This window comes from Mobula birostris, chromosome 12, assembly GCF_030028105.1.
Source record: "Mobula birostris isolate sMobBir1 chromosome 12, sMobBir1.hap1, whole genome shotgun sequence".
NCBI classification, from domain to species: domain Eukaryota; kingdom Metazoa; phylum Chordata; class Chondrichthyes; order Myliobatiformes; family Myliobatidae; genus Mobula; species Mobula birostris.
In genome coordinates this window covers 96,184,976-96,202,420 of record NC_092381.1, presented here as the reverse complement: position 1 = coordinate 96,202,420, position 17,445 = coordinate 96,184,976, and the positions used below count along the sequence as shown (strand labels likewise).

Below are 17,445 nucleotides of genomic sequence, written 5' to 3'. Positions count from 1 at the left end.
ATGGAGGTAAGTATTCTATAATCCACATTAAGAACAGATATTGGTCTAAATGACCCACATTCCATTTTATCCTTGCCTTCTTTCGGTATACCTGAGATTATTGCCTCCTTCCAGCTGGGTGGCATTCGCGCCTTTCTTAGAGTCCAGTTCAGTGTGGGGAGTAAAATAGGAATTAACTCACTTCTAAACTCTTTATACCATTCTGCCGTATATCCATCTGATCCTGGTGACCTGCATAATTTAAGCCTACTAATTGCAGTTTTTAGTTCAGCTTCAGTTATGTCAGCAGCTATCATTCTATTTTGTTCTTTGCTTAAACTGGGTAACTCTAAAGAATTCAGGAAGGTGTCAATTTGGGTTATGCTTCCCCCTGGAATTTTGGAATATAGAGTTTTGTAGAACATTTCAAAAGCTTCTTGAATTTCACTTAGCTTATTTTTTTAAATCACTTTTGTTCTTGGATCCCTAATTCTATGAATTGTATTTTCTATCTTTTTTTCCCCCAATTTCCACACCAGTATTTTCATAGATTTAGATTCACTTTCATAGTGTCTCTGTTTCTGAAGCATTAAATTTTTTCTAATTTCTTGCATAGCCAAACTATTAATTTCATTCCTGATTTTTTAAATTTCCTCTAGTGTATCCTGTGTCAAGCTCAATTTGTGTTTTTTTTTCTAGTTTCCTCAGCTTATTTTGTACATTAGGGATTTTTAAAAGAATCTAGATCAGGCCATGAATGTGAGGAAAATGGAAGGATTATGGACATTGTGTAGGCAGAAGGGATTAGTTTAGTTGGCCATTTGTTACTAATTTAATTGGTTCAGCACAATATTGTGGGCCAAAAGGCCTGTTCCTGTACTGTGCTTTTCTATATTCTAATTTACCGATATGAGATTATGTGGAAATCTGTGGTATTTCCATTCAATTTCTTACGAGAAAAACATTGATTCACAGTAAGCCAGAAACATATGACGACTTGATGCATAAATAACCAAAGGTAATATGGTTAACTCATGTATTTTTAAAGGTACAAAACAACCTGTTTGATATATGCATTTTTTCTCCAACTACATTTCAAAGAAGAATAAAAAAAAATACAAACTCTCAGGAAAATTAATTACAGAATTTCCATTTTCTGGTCTGTTCAAGTTTATTTTGAGCAATCTCATCTGACAAAAATATTTTTTAAACCATTTCCCTTCAAGCCACAAATGAACTTCAAAGCAATCAGGTGCATCTCAATGGTAGCCTTCTCACACCCCACTCAGGAGATTATTCGATCAAGCTTTTACAAAAGCATTAAAAAAAAAATCTTGAAGTGGGAAATCAAAACAGAAAATGCTGAGAATACTCAGCAAGTCAGACAGACCTGTGGAGATTGAAACAGGGTTCTTGAATAAAAAAGGGCTGCAGCCTGAAATCTGGACTGTTTGTTCATTTCCACAGACACTGCCAGACCTACTGAGTTACTCCAGCATTAAGTTTGTGTTGTTTTGGATTTCCAGTATCTGCCAAATTTCTTGTGTTAACCAAGTTAATATTTCACGTTGATGACTTTTCATTAGAAGTATGAAAGGGTAGATAGCATGTTTAAGAAGAAAAGGAGAGATGGATAGAACAAACAAAATGTCTGTGAAGAATGAGAAACTTCATTGCAGAATGTCAGCTGCTTATTAAGGGGCAGCCACACAATCCAGAAATAATATGAATAGAGATTAAAGGGAGGAAATGAAGGGAAAAACTAATGCAGAAACTGTGAGATAGAGAGCAGTGTAGTTTTCTGGAAAGGCCAGTGAGATTGTGCAAGGAGAAAGTGAATGGTGGTAGAGGAATCTTTCTGATACTGCACTTGCATCCAGCCCCTCAAGCTTTACATCGTGGATGATGGCGTACAAATGATAACCTTATTTCAGCCATCTAATTTGATTTAATCTCACATTTCTACAGATACTTCCCTCTGCTTTATGTTTGGCATCAAAATCAAACTTCACAAATGAGGACCACCATCATGGTAATAGATAGAAATGGGGTCCACCAACCCCGTGGCTGAATGGTCACAGCTCTGAAACACGAACAAGAGAAAATCTGCAGATGCTGGAAATCCAAGCAACACACACAAAAGGCTGGAGAAACACAGCAGGCAGACAGAATCTATGGAAAAGAGTAAACACTTGCCATTCCGGGCCAAGACCCTTCATCAGGACTGGAGGGGAAAAAAAAAAGATGAGAAGTCAGAGCAAGAAGGTGGGGGAGGGTAAAAAGTAATACAAGGCAGTAAGTAGGTGATAGGTGAAACCAGGAGAGAGGGAGGGTGAAGTAAAGGGAAGGGGAGAAGCACCAGAGGGAGGAGATGGGCAAGGAAAGTGTGATAATGTGAGGGGGAATGGGAATGGGGAATGGTGAAGGAAAGTGGGGGGGGGGGGGGAAGAGAGGAGGAGACTACTACCGAAATTTGCGAAATCGATGTTCATGCCATCAGATTGGAAGCTACCCAGATGGAAAACAAGGTGTTACCCCTCCAATCTGAGTGTGGCCTCATCACATCATTCGAGGAGACCATGGACTGACATGTCAGAATGGGAATGAGAAGAGACAAAGGACTGAAGAGGGAGAGGAACAGACAAATTAGGAAAGCGTTTAAGTGGAGTAAGGGGAAATATGAAGCTATCAGGCAGGAACTTGGAAGCATAAATTGGGGACAGATGTTCTCAGGGAAACGCAAGGCAGAAATGTGGCAAATGCTCAGGGGATACTTGTGTGGCGTTCTGCAAAGGTATGTTCCAATGAGACAGGGAAAGGAGGGTAGGGTACAGGAACCGTGGTGTACTAAGGCTGTTGAAAATCTAGTCAAGAGGAAAAGCTTACAAAAGGTTCAAAAAACTAGGTAATGATAGAGATCCAGAAGATTATGAGGCTAGCAAGAAGGAACTTAAGAATGAAATTAGGAGAGCCAGAAGGGGCCATGAGAAGACCTTGGGGAGCAGGACTAAGGAAAACCCAAAGGCATTCTGCAAGTATGTGAAGAGCAAGAGGATAAGACGTGAGAGAATAAGACCAATCAAGTGTGACAGTGGAAAAGTGTGTATGGAACCAGAGAAGATAGCAGAGGTTCTTAATGAATACTTTGCTTCAGTATTCACTATGGAAAAGGATTTTGGCGATTGTAGGGATGACTTACAGCAGATTGAAAAGCTTGAACATGTCCGTAGATATTAAGAAAGAGGATATGCTGGAGCTTTTGGAAAGCAACAAGTTGGATAAGTCTCCGGGACTGGACGAGATGTATCCCAGGCTACTATGGGAGGTGAGGGAGGAGATTGCTGAGCCTCTGGCAATGATCTTTGCATCATCAATGGGGACAGGAGAGTTTCCAGAGGATTGTAGGGTTGCAGATGTTGTTCCCTTATTCAAGAAAGGAAGTAGAGATAGCCCAGGAAATTACAGACCAGTGAGTCAAACTTCAGTGGTTGGTAAGTTGATGGGAAAGATCCTGAGGGGCAGGATTTATGAACAATTGGAGAGGCATAATATGATTAAGAAAAGTCAGCATAGCTTTGTCAAAGGCAGGTCCTCAATTTTCTGAGGATGTGACTAAACACGTTGATGAAGGTAGAGCAGTAGATGTAGTGTATATGGATTTCAGCAAGGCATTTGACAAGGTACCCCATGCCAGGCTTATTGAGAAAGTAAGGAGGCATGAGATCCAAGGGGACATTGCTTTGTAGATCCAGAATTGGCTTGCCCACACAAAGCAAAGGGCAGTTGTAGATGGGTCATATTCTGCATGGAGGTCGGATACCAGTGATGTGCCTCAGGGATCGGTTCTGGGACCCCTTCTCTTCGTGAAGTTTATAAATGACCTGGATGAGGAAGTGGAGGGATGGGTTAGTAAATTTGCTGATGACAAATGTTAGGGGTGTTGTGGATAGCATGGAGGGCTGTCAGAGGTTACAGCTGGACATCGATAGGATGCAAAACTAGGCTGAGAAGTGGCAGATGGCGATCAACCCAGACAAGTGTGAGGTGGTCCAGTTTGGGAGGTCAAATATGATGGCAGAATATAGTATTAATGGTAAGACACTTGGCAGTGTGGAAGACCAGAGGGATCTTGGGGTTAGAGTCCATAGGACACACAAAGTTGCTGTGCAGGTTGACTCTGTGGTTAAGAAGGCATACGGTGCATTGGCCTTCATCAATCGTGGGATTGAGTTCAAGAGCCGCGAGGTAATGTTACAGCTATATAGGACCCTGGTCAGACCCCACTTGGAGTACTGTGCTCAGTTCTGGCCACCTCACTACAGGAAGGATGTGGAAACTATGGAAAGGGTGCAGAGGAGATTTACAAGGATGTTGCCTGGATTGGGGAGCATGCCTTATGAGAATAAGTTGAGTGAACTCAGCCATTTTTCCTTGGAGTGACGGAGGATGAGAGGTGACCTGACAGGTGTATAAGATGATGAGAGGCATTGATCGTGTGGATAGTCAGAAGTTTTTTTCCCAGGGATGAAATGGCTAACACAAGAGGGCACAGTTTTAAGGTGCTTGGAAGTAGGTACAGAGGAGATGTCGGGGTAAGTGTTTTTTTTTTAAAAAAGAGTGGTGAGTGCATGAAATGGGCTGCCAGCAACGGTGATTGAGGCGGATACGATAGGGTCTTTTAAGAGACTCTTGGAGAGGTACATGGAGCTTAGAAAAATAGAAGGCTATGGGTAAGCCTAGATAATTTCTAAAGTACATGTCGGCACAGCATTGTGGGCCAAAGAGCCTGTATTGTGCTGTAGGTTTTCTATGTTTCTAGACATTTAGATAGGCACATGAATGTGAGGAAGATGAAAATTGTGCAGTTATTAGGGATTAGTTTTTGTTTTCTTTATTTTTCAGTTGGTTCGACACAACATTGTGGGTTGAAGGGCCTATTCCTGTGCTGTACTTATCCTTGTACTATAAATTAAAGCAAGTTGAGCTTGAGGGAGTTATTTTTCACCCGAAGAGAGGGGAGTACCTGCAATGCACTGCCAGTGTAATTGCTGTAAGCAGAATCACTGATGGAATTAGAAAGTGCTCAGATTAACACTTAAATTGATGGCTACAAGCCAGATCTTGAAGATGGGATCAATACTTCAGGTACCCACTCGTCAGCTTAGATCTGGTGAGCCGATTGGCCTGTTTCCAGGCTGTGGTATGTTATGACTCTACGACTGTGAGCACCCTCTAAATCTGAAAATAAACTACAAGTACTGAAAACATGGACTAAAAACTGAAAATGCTGGACACACTCAGATCAAGCAGCATCTACAAGAAGAGAAATGGCTAGTGTTTCAGATCAACACACACAAAATGCTGGAGGAACTCAGCAGGCCAAGCAGCCTCTATGGAAAAGAGCAAGCAGTCAACATCTCCAGCCAAGACCCTTCATCAGCACTGGAGAAAAAAGTTGAGAAGTTAGAGCAAGGTGGTGGAGGGGATGGGAGGAAGAAACACAAAAAACAAATGGTGATAGGTGGAACTGGGAGAGGGGACGGGGTGACGCTAAGAGCTTGGAAGTTGAGTGGTAAGTGAGGGAGGTGGTGTAGAAGGTGGGGGGGAGCATTACAAGAAGTTTATAGAAATCGATGTTCATGCCATCAGGTTGGAGGCCCAAAATATTGACAGTACTCTTTTGCTTAGATGCTGGCTGGACTCTTTTGCTTAGATGCTGGCTGGACTACTGAGTTCCTCTAGCATTTTGTGCATATTGCTTGGATTTCCAGCATACTGCAAATTTATATTTTACCCCTCAAGCTCATGATATCCAAAAGGATTTGTCTTTCAAAATGCATCTTTTGAGCAACCAGGTTACTTTAGTAGTCAAGCACAACTCGTTTATTGTGCCTGAATCAGAGGTTCAAGTCAAACACCTCCATTCTCAGTTTCTTGGAAATTCTCTGCATCATTTGAGAAAAGGAGGTCAATTCACAAGTGAAGCTGATGAAAAGAACCATGCACTGAAGAAATTTTCTCATTCAAGCACAGGAATATTCATGTTGCAGTGGAATCTGAATGTTATACTTCCACTGAAAAGTTAATACATTTCATTTCACAACTCTGTATGACAGTTTAATGTCTAAAGAATGAAAAACATGCAGGAACCCCCACTCCAAATCTAACCTAAATCCTACATCTGTTGGTAAAAATCATGCATCTTTCAGCACTCTCAGTGCAAGGCAGCAGCGATACAATGCCTATCCGATGACGAAGCCAATCTCACTGGCACCAATAAACTGTACTGTTGGATCACCATAGCCATCAGACAGAAGCCTCACAAGACCATTTCTCTCATACACATGGATCTTTTGGCTTCATCTACAAGATCAAAAAAGATTCCTTACAATGTCAAAACCACAAACTCTAGAATGCAAAGACTATTTTGAGGATATTTGGATGATTCAAAGAAAGTGATGAGAAAGGTTGCACAAATTGTACAATGGTTTAATAGTCGAACAGGAACAGACCTAATGAAATCATAGGAAACTCAACAAACCTAAACAAGCACTTAACACTTTGAAAATAGCATAAAACTGTAAATCATGAGAACAGACTATGGTCAAATTTAAAAGAGACTTTGATTTGGACCTTGCACAAGTTGAATGGTATGTTCTTTAAAGCTCTGCTATACAAATAGGAGTGGGGGTGGTGGGGAGGGGTGGGGGGAGGCACAGAAGCCAGAAAGGAAGGCAAGGATATGAGAGCAAGAGCACACATCTGCTGGGAAAGAATGCACATTTGGCAGAGTAATCCTCCAGAGGAAATCACTGTCAGGTCTAAATCAGAATCAAATGTGAATGATAATCTTTAATTTCCTTGCAGATATTACTACTGATTTAACAGGGTTTTTTCAGATACAATATTAAAGGTCATACATGCCTCTGAACATGGAGTGCAGAACAAGTATGCCAAATGAATAACTCAAAATATTAAACTGCACAGGCAGCTTCTTCAGTATCAGAAATAGGATGTAAACATGGGTGAATAAACTGCAAAATTTGATATTGTTGTTACCTGTCTGAGAGGACCGATAAAAAGCATCCTGAACTTGGGTAAAAGAAGTTTTACCTCTGTATCAAGTTGAACCGCTGCTTGTTGATTAGAACTGAGGGTATGATTGTGTTGAATGCTGAGCAGTAGTCAATAAACAGCAAGCTGACATACGTATTGCTATTGTCCAGGTTATCCAAGTCCGACTGGAGCGACAGTGAAACTGCAGCCACTGTCCTATTGTGGAGATGAGCAAATTGCACTAGGTCCAGGTCTTGCTCAGGCAGGAGTTCATTCTAGCCAAGACCAACCTCTGAAAGCTCTTCATCACAATAAATGTGAGTGTAACTGGGTGATGGTCATTAAAGCAGCTCACCCTGCTCTTCTTGGGCACTGGTATGATGGTCGCCCTTTTGAAGCAGTTGGGAACCTCCAACTGCAGCAGTGAGAGATTGAAGACATCCTGCCCTACCAAGTACACTATCAGGACCTGATGCCTTTCAAAGGCCTACCCTCTTGAAAGATATTCTGATGTCGGCCTCTAAAACCGAGATCACAGGGTCACTGGAGGCAACATGGAGTCTTATTCTCCCTTTCCAAGTGTGTATCAAAGGCATTGAGCTCTTCTGGAAGTGAAGCATCACTACCATTCATGATGTTAGTGCTTCTTTTTATTTGTAATGGCCTGCAAACCCCTACCAGAGCTGACCTTCTGTAGGTCACAGGTGGACTGGTATAGTTTTTGATTACCAGATTGAATGCCACAGGTCAAGCCCTCAACAGACTACGAATCTCCTGGTTCATTCACAGCTTTTGATTTGGGTATGCCCCGTATGTTCTCGAAGGCATAAGTTCACCCACACAGGTTCTGATGAAGTTGGTGATGATATCATCCTGGAATATAGTCCAGTCCACTGATTCAAAGCAGTCCTGAAAGTGCTCCTGTAGCTCCTTGACCATACCTTCTTGGTTCTCTACACTGGTGCTGCAGTCTTCAGTGTCGGCCTATACGCTGGGGCTAGAAGTTTACCAGGTGATAGGACTTTACTGTGCCCATCCCTTGCCCACACTTTGTAGGCATTCTTGATGGTGGCATAACAGTGGTCAAGTGTGTTGGCTCCTCTGGTTCCACATGTGATATGTCGGTGGTAGCTGTTCAGAGACCTCTTCACCCAGGAGACTTCTTGTCAAATGTAGCTGCTGCAGTTAATACTCATTCTGTTTTCCATTTCATTTTGATAAAGAATGAGTAAAAACAATGAGCAACAAGACAGAACAGAGAAGAATTTGGTTGCTTTACTCTAAAGTGCTGAGGCCAGCTGTGTTGCTCGCCAGCAGTAATTAGACAAATGAAATTCTAATGACCAGCATGACATGTATAGCACAAATACCAAGAGATAATCAACATGTGCAATGTCCAAACTTGACCACGAAAGCTCTCTGCAATCGCGGGCGATGTACTATGATTATGGACAACACAATGCAAGTAAATGAATACCATGGCTAAGGCAACTTGCCTCTGAAGAGAGCTGATGAGTTAGCAGTCACGTACTGTGGAAAATATGAGGTAATCTTAAGCAACTTCTGACTCAAGCTCACAACAAGGAAAAGAAAAAAGTCTGTATATAAAGGCAATGATAAATATATAAAAGAAAAACTACTGAATGAGAAGGGAATAGATGCAAATTAAGTCACAAAACATTATTTTTGGAGTTTTTAAGTACTTCATTGTTGCTCCTTTCTGTGCGTTGTGGCACACTCGGCGGCAACCTGGCCACTTCTTAACATTGTCTTTTTATAAAAATATGGCTGAGATGCTAGCTTGACACTCAATCCATCACAGATGGAAAGCTTGTGGCACAGATCAGTAAAAGGGGAAATGATTTTGTAGCTATTACAGAGATATGGTTGCAGGGTAGACAAAATTAGGAATTAAATATCCAAGGATATCAGGTAATTTGGAAGGAGAGGCAGGAAGGTAAGGGAGGTTGAGTAGTGCTCTTAACTAAAGATGAGATCAGGGCGGTAGTGAGAGACGATACAAGATCTAAGGAGCAGAATGTTGAATCCATCTGGGTAGAGATTAGGAACAGTAAAGGGGAAAAAAAATATCACTGGTGGGAGTTGTCTATCAGCCACCGAATAATAACATTACAGTGGCACAGGCAATAAACAGAAAAATATCTGAGACATGTAAGAATGGAACAGCAGTTATCATGGGGGACTTCAACTTGCACATAGATTGGGTGAATCAAGTTAGTCGAGGCAGTCTTGAGGAGGACTTCATAGAATGCATCCGTGCTGGCTTTCTTGATCATGTTACTGAACCTACAAGGGAACGTGCTATCTTAGATCTGGTCCTGTGCAATGAGACAGGTAAAATTAGTGATCTTGCAGTTAGGGATCATCTTGGAAAGAGTGATCACAGTATGATTGAATTTCTCATACAAGTGGAGGGTGCAATAGTTCAGTCTAAAACCAGTGTATTATGCCTAAACAATACACACTACAATGGAATGAGGAAGGATTTGGCTCGTGTAGACGGGGAACACAGGCTATATGGTGGGACTGTTGAGAAACAGTGGGAGACTTTCAAGAGATTTTTCATGGTCCTCAGCAGAAGCTTATTCCAGTTAAAAGCAAGGACAGTAAGGGTGGGAGAGCCAGTCTTGAGCAACTAAGAAAATAAAGGAAGGCATCAAACTAAGTGATCATAACATGATTGAGTTCAAATTTGAAAAAGAGAAGCCGAAATCTGATGTGTCGGTATTTCAGTGGAGTAATGGAAATTACAGTGGAATGAGAGGGGAACTGGCCAAAGCTGACTGCAAAGGGAAACTGGCGGGAAAGACGGCAGAGCAGCAGTGGCTGGAGTTTATGCGAGAAGTGAGGAAGGTGCAAGACAGATATATTCCAAAAAAGAAGAAATTTTCGAATGGAAAAAGGATGTAACCATGGTTGACAAGTCAAAGCCAAAGATAAAGCAAAGGAGAGGGCATACAAGGAAGCAAAAATTAGTGGGAAGACAGAGGATTGGGAAGTTTTTAAAACCTTACAAAAGGAAACTAAGTAGGTCATTAAGAGGGAAAAGATTAACTATGAAAGGAAGCTAGCAAATAATATCAAAGAGGATACTAAAAGCTTTTTCAAGTTATAAAGAGTAAACGACAGGTGAGAGTAGATATAGGACTGATAGAAAATGATACTAGAGAAATTGTAATGGGAGATAAGGAGATGGCAGAGGAACTGAACGAGTATTTTGCATCAGTCTTCACTGAGCAAGACATCAGCAGTATACCGGACACTCAAGGGTGGCGGGGAAGAGAAGTGTGCGCAGTCACAATTATAACAGAGAAAGTACTCAGGAAGCTGAATAGTCTAAGAATAGATAAATCTCCTGGACCAGATGGAATGCACCCGCGTGTTCTGAAGGAAGTAGCTGTGGAGATTGCGGAGGCATTCGTGATGATCTTTCAAAAGTCGATAGATTCTGGCATGGTTCCGGAAGACTGGAAGATTGCAAACGTCACTCCGCTATTCAAGAAGGGGGCAAGGAAGCAAAAAGGAAATTATAGACCCGTTAGCTTGACTTCGGTGGTTGGGAAGTTGTTGGAGTCGATTGTCAAGGATGAGGTTACAGAGTACCTGGAGGCATATGACAAGATAGGCAGAACTCAGCATGGATTCCTTAAAGGAAAATCCTGCCTGACAAACCTATTACAATTTTTTGAGGAAATTACCAGTAGGCTAGACAAGGGAGATGCAGTGGATGTTGTATATTTGGATTTTCAGAAGGCCTTTGACAAGGTGCCACACATGAGGCTGCTTAACAAGATAAGAGCCCATGGAATTACAGGAAGGTTACATACGTGGATAGAGCGTTGGCTGATTGGCAGGAAACAGAGAGTGGGAATAAAGGGATCCTATTCTGGTTGGCTGCCAGTTACCAGTGGTGTTCCACAGGGGTCTGTGTTGGGGCCGCTTCTTTTTACATTGTACATCAACGATTTGGATTATGGAATAGATGGCTTTGTAGCTAAGTTTGCTGATGATACAAAGATAGGTGGAGGGGCCAGCAGTGCTGAGGAAATGGACAGTCTGCAGAGAGACTTGGATAGATTGGAAGAATGGGCAAAGAAGTGGCAAATGAAATACAACGTTGGAAAGTGTATGGTTATGCACTTTGGCAGAAGAAATAAAAGGGCAGACTATTATTTAAATGGAGAAAGAATTCAAAGTTCTGAGATGCAACGGGACTTGGGAGTCCTCCTACAGGATACCCTTAAGGTTAACCTCCAGGTTGAGTCAGTAGTGAAGAAGGCGAATGCAATGTTGGCATTCATTTCTAGAGGAATAGAGTATAGGAGCAGGGATGTGATGTTGAGGCTCTATAAGGCGCTGGTGAGACCTCACTTGGAGTACTGTAGGCAGTTTTGGTCTCCTTATTTAAGAAAGGATGTGCTGATGTTGGAGAAGGTACAAAGAAGATTCACTAGAATGATTCCGGGAACGAGAGGGTTAACATATCAAGAACATTTGTCCACTCTTGGACTGTATTCCTTGGCGTTTAGAAGAATGAGGGGAGACCTCATAGAAACATTTCGAATGTTGAAAGGCATGGACAGAGTGGATGTGGCAAAGTTGTTTCCCATGATGAGGGAGTCTAGTACGAGAAGGCATGACTTAAGGATTGAAGGGTGCCCATTCAGAACAGAAATGTGAAGAAATTTTTTTAGTCAGAGGGTGGGGAATCTATGGAATTTGTTGCCACGGGCAGCAGTGGAGGCCGAGTCATTGGGTGTATTTGAAGCAGAGATTGATAGGTATCTGAGTAGCCAGGGCATCAAAAGTTATGGTGAGAAGGCAGGGAAGTGGGACTAAATGGGAGAATGGATCAGCTCATGATAAAATGGCAAAGCAGACTCGATGGGCCGAATGGCCGACTTCTGCCCCTTTGTCTTATGGTCTTATGGTCTAAAAGCTCATGCATACAAAGTCACCAAGAGTAGTGGGAGACAAAGATTGGGAAAACTTTATAAAAGCAACAAAGACCACTAAGCATGCAATAAAGAAAGGGAAGCCAGATTATGAAAATAAACCAGCACAAAATATAAAAATGGATAGTAAAAGTTTTTATAATTTTATAAAGCGGAAAAGGGTGGCCAAAGAGAACGTAGGTCTCTTAGAGGATGAGAAGGTGGAATTGATATTGGGTAATGAGGAAATGGTTGAGGCTTTGAATGATGATTTTGTGTCAGTCTTCACGGCAGAGGCCACATCTAGCATGTCAAACAGAGATTATATGGATGCAATGGGAAGTGAGGACATCGATACAACAACTATCACTAAAGAGGTAGTGCTGAGTAAACTTGTGGGCCTGAAGATAGTCAAGTCTCCTGGTCCTGATGGAATGCATCCCAGGGTACTGAAAGAAATGGCAGAAGTTATAGTTGAGGCTTTGGTGATCATTTACCAAAATTCTCTCAACCCTTGGCAGGTCTCAGCTGATCGGAAGACAGTAAGTGTCACGCCACTGTTCAAAAAAGAATGTAGGCAAAAGCAGGTAACTATAGGCCAATTAATTTAACATCTGTAGTTGGAAAAATGCTTGAAGCTATCATTAAAGAAATAGTGAGGCTCCTGGAAAGAAATGGATCCATTGGGCAGACACAGCATAGATTCAACAAAGGCAGGTCCTGTTTGACAAACTTACTGGAGTTCTTTGAGGATATAACGAGCACAGTGGATACAGGGGAACAGATGGACTTAATTTACTTGAATTTCCAGAAGGCATTCGATAAAGTGTCACATAAAAGACTTACACAGTATCTGTAAGATAAGGATGCATAGAGTTGGGGATGATATATTAGGATGGATAGAGAATTGTTTAGCTAATAGAAAGCGAAGAGTTGGGATACATGGGTGCTACTCTAATCGGCAATCCGTATGCCACAGGGGTCAGTGCTGGGCCCACAACTGTTCACGGCATACATTATTGATCTGGAAGAAGGGACCGAATGTAGTGCATCTAAGTTTGTTGATGACACTAAATAAAGTGGAAAGGTAAATTGTGCAGAAGATACAGAGAGTCTGCAGAGAGATATAGATAGGTTAAGTGAGTGGGCAAGGGTCTGGCAGAGTACTGTACAATATTGGTAAATGCGAGCTCTTCCACTTTGGAAGGAAAAATGAAAGAGCAGATGATTATTTATAGCAAAAAATAGCAGCATGCTGCTGTGCAGAGGGACTTGGGAGTGTTTGTTTATGAATCACAAAAGGTTGGTTTGCAGGTGCAGCAAGCTATCATGAAGGTAAATGGAATGTTGGCCTTCATTCCTAGAGGGATTGAATTTAAGAGCAGGGAGGTTATGCTGCAACTGTACAGTGTACTGGTGAGGCCACACCTGCGTGCAGTTCTGGTCTCCTTACTTGAGGAAGGATGTACTAGCTTTGGCGACAATGCAGAGGAAGTCCTCCAGGTTGATTTCATAGATAAGGGGGTTAGACTATGAGGAGAGATCGAGTTGCTTAGGATTGTACTCGCTGGAATTCAGAAGAATGAGGAGATCTGATAGAAACATATTAAAAGGATAGATAAGATAGAGGTAGGAAAGTTGTTTCCACTGGTAGGTGAGACTAGAACTAGGGGACATTGCCTCAAGATTAGGACAGAGATGAGGAGGAACTGCTTTTCCCAAAGAGTGGTGATTCTGTGGAATTTTCTGCCTAATGAAGCAGTGGAGGCTACCTCAGTAAAAATATTTAATAATATTTTTCTTTTTTTTTCTTTTACAAAAAAGGTTTATACAGTGCAAAACAAACATATCAAATGTACAGTTCATAACAGTTAAGGAAAAACACCCATAGTAGAATCGTATAAAGTTAGTTACCACCCCACCCTCCCACTACCCAACTCCAAGCCAACCTTACGATATATAGAAAAGTTAATCAGAACTTTTATCACCATAGAGCTGTATTTATAAAAAGGTATATTGCCGACTACAGTAAATATATTTAAGACAAGGTTGGATAGATTTTTGCATAGTAAGGGAATTAAAGGTTGTAGGGAAACGCAGGTAGGTGGAGATGAGTCCATGGCCAGATCAGCCATAAACATAGAATGGTGCAGTGGGCTTGATGGGGCAGATGGCCTACTGCTGCTCCCATTTCTTACGCAAGGAATTGGCCACATTCAAACCCGTGACTACTCACCTTGAGTCCAGTGCAGACACCACTACACCACTGGCCGGCTAGTTTTAAGTATATAACTCAAACCTAATGTCTTTGGGAAGATGGTGGTGAACTAGCTTCTTGAACTATTGCAGTGTTTCTGGTGAAACTACTCTAATAGATCTGGGAAGGCACTCCAAGATGTTTGGCTTCGTGTCAATGGAACAATTCTGCAGATGGTGAAAACCTTGTGCAGCAGCACATAAAATGCTAGAAGAATTCAGCAAGTTAGGTAGCAACTATGGAGGGAAATAAACAGCTGATGCTTCAGGTCAAGAGCCTTCATCAGGACTGCTCTCTCTTTTACCTGTTCCAACGAAGAAGTGTTTCAGTTCACTCCACATATCCTTCTAGGTAATGGCAGATAATTTAGATGGATCTCCAAAAATAAAAGGACACATTAGAACGCCTCAGAAATTCACCTCACCTCCTCTTCTCAGGCAAATGTCTCAAAAGAATCTCAAGTGCAAACAGTAGACTGTTGACAGATGGGCGGATTTGTAAATACTTAATCCCAAACTCACAGAAAGCAAAGTGGCAATCTGTTTTTAACATATGAATCAAGGGAATTGGAGGTCCCTCACCAAAAACCAGAAGCACGGCGATTAAACAGATAATGATAACACATTAAAATACAGTTTTGAATTGCACCTTTGGAAAGAATGTAATTTTATTTGACTAGCACTCCAATTCTCTTTGTATCAACTCCAGGAGAATACAAGGATTAGACCTCCACCATTCAAGTTAGCTTGCACTTTGAATATGGGTGAATGCATGTTCTTGTACTTGTTCCATTATTGTCACTCACCAACCCACTGCATCCTACTACAGCACATTATGAATAAAATTTACCTATAAAGCTGATATTTTGTCTCTTCTCAGTTCAGGGAGTGCCACCAGGCAGCAGAAAACATTACATTTTAAAAAGAAAACTGAAAGCCATGTTAGAAAGCCCTTGCACAAATATAATGATCCAATTACTTTGGCAAGTCCTAATCCAAACAAACTAGTAACAAAATTTATGAAATATTAATTGTTCATGAACTGACAATGTTTTGATCCCATTCCAGTATTCCCTTAGCAAATCTCAGAGATCTATTATGTATATTCTCCAACCTAATTATGTCAGTCATATTTTCTTGCTATTCTGTGATTGCATTTTTGACTGCTTGTGGGTGAAGAGCAAGAGGATCAGGTAGTGCCTCAGCAAAATTAGCTACAATCAAGCTGAGCAACACACATAAAATGCTGGAGGAACTCAGCAGGGCAGGCAGCATCTATGGGAAAGAGTATAGTCGATGTTTTGGGCCAAAACCCCTCAACAGGATTGTTTGTTTACAATCAAGCTGCCAGACTTTCATTATGAGGTCTTACATTAGGTGTCTATGATGACAAAATACCCAAGGTAGTTTACCGTCATCAAGACTTAGGTCAAGCACAATGGCTTTGGGAAGAGTGAGGAAGTCCAAAAGTCAATCAAGATATTGCAAGCTTGTGATTTTGTCACAAGCCTTTTCACAAATATATTCCTCACTACCACCTGTTCTGAATTTAAAGTACAAACTGTGGAAAATGGATTGACCACATGTTAATTCATTTACTCGGTCTAAAGTACAAGTAATACATAGTTACCTACTCTGAAAATGCTATATTGAAATGGTAGCTTTAGTGGAAGAGTTTATGCTGCTGTAAATGCTTGAAAGAAAATGTATCTTAAGGTAGTATATGGTGACATATACATACTGCCATAATTAATTCGCTTTGACTTTTTAAAAATCTATTCAACAGGCCAAAGAGAAGGAATTGAGTTGTAACACACCTCAATTATTTAATGCAAAAAGCTGCACAAATTTATCTGTTTTAAGAATGGAAACCCAATCTTCACACAAAGTATTAAATAGCACATGGCACCAAAAGTGTCCATGTAATCTCCACCATCAACTAGGTAGTCCAGAATAGCAGTTCAAAGTCAGGGTTGCTTCTGAGTGCAACACTGGTATCTTCAGCATGGGTCCTATGCCTGGAAAGCTGATTGCCCACCCAATCATTGCTGCTCCAGCCTCAAAGGAGCATGACCTTGACTGACTCTCTGACATTGTTTGCTTAGTAGAGAAATTCAGCAGCTGTACACTATAGACATCTGTCAATTTAAAACAGAGATGGGATGTTTAAACTCATTCCATACTCTTCCAGCTGCTAAGACAATAGAGATTTTCATTCCAAACAAATGGAGTTTAAATCCAAATCAGAAAGAAGATAAAGTTCCAACATATTAAGCTCTTTCTCATCTCCCTTTATTCAAGACTAAGTCATTTTTTCCAATTAATAGAGTCACAAATGTCTGTACTTCTTTACAAATCAGCACTTGCAATTCAAATGTCAGGGGTTTTAGCATTGGTGATGCGGATTTTAAATGTGTTTCTTAAATTATTTCAGTGAAGAATTCCATGAACTGTTTCTTTGTTAATCGTGCCAACAATGTGGGAATTTGGAGAGGTTGAATCAACTTCACCACAAAAAAATGTAAAAGACCAGAGGGAAAACAGTTTGTCGTGCTTGAGAAAGCCACACTGACCCAAAACCCCACCCACTCTTCTCAAACATTTTTTAAAACAGTGAACTGTACTTAATACGAAACAGACCACTTGTTGTTTATTGTTCTACTCAGTGGAGGATACTGACAACTAGTTAACGATGCACAAAAATAAACTGTCAAATCTTACCTACAATCATTGCATTGAAATTACAAGAATTTGTACTTATGTTTCACAAACATGAGAAAATCTGCAAATGCTGACACAAAGTGCTGGATGGATTCAGCAGGCCAGGCAGCATCTATGGAAAAGAGTAAACAGTCTTTCGGGTCAAAAGCCTTCACCAAGTCTGGGCCCGAAACCCGTTGACTGTTTACTCTTTTCCACAGATGCTGCCTGGCCTGCTGAGTTCCTCCAGCACTTTGTGTGGGTTGTACTTATGTTTGTTTGCTTCTCATCCACAAGCATCTTCATCATGCTCACTGAACCTTCAATATTCATATCTACCTTCATTTGTACTACTTAGGGGTAGAAGCTGGCTTGAATATTCCCCTGATTATAAAATGAACATCTCCTCCCTCAGGTAGTCTATCAGAGTCAAGGGTGACAAGATCTTTGGTCCTTATGGGGACAATGTGGACATGGAAGGGGCTCCAAGACTGCCTAC

At 41.2% G+C, this 17,445-nt stretch overlaps 1 protein-coding gene across 1 annotated transcript in view; it reads right to left on the bottom strand.

The window, feature by feature from the left end:
• Positions 1–17,445, bottom strand: part of imp3 (IMP U3 small nucleolar ribonucleoprotein 3) — a 214,913-nt gene that overhangs the window by 53,544 nt on the left and 143,924 nt on the right. The window lies entirely within an intron of this gene.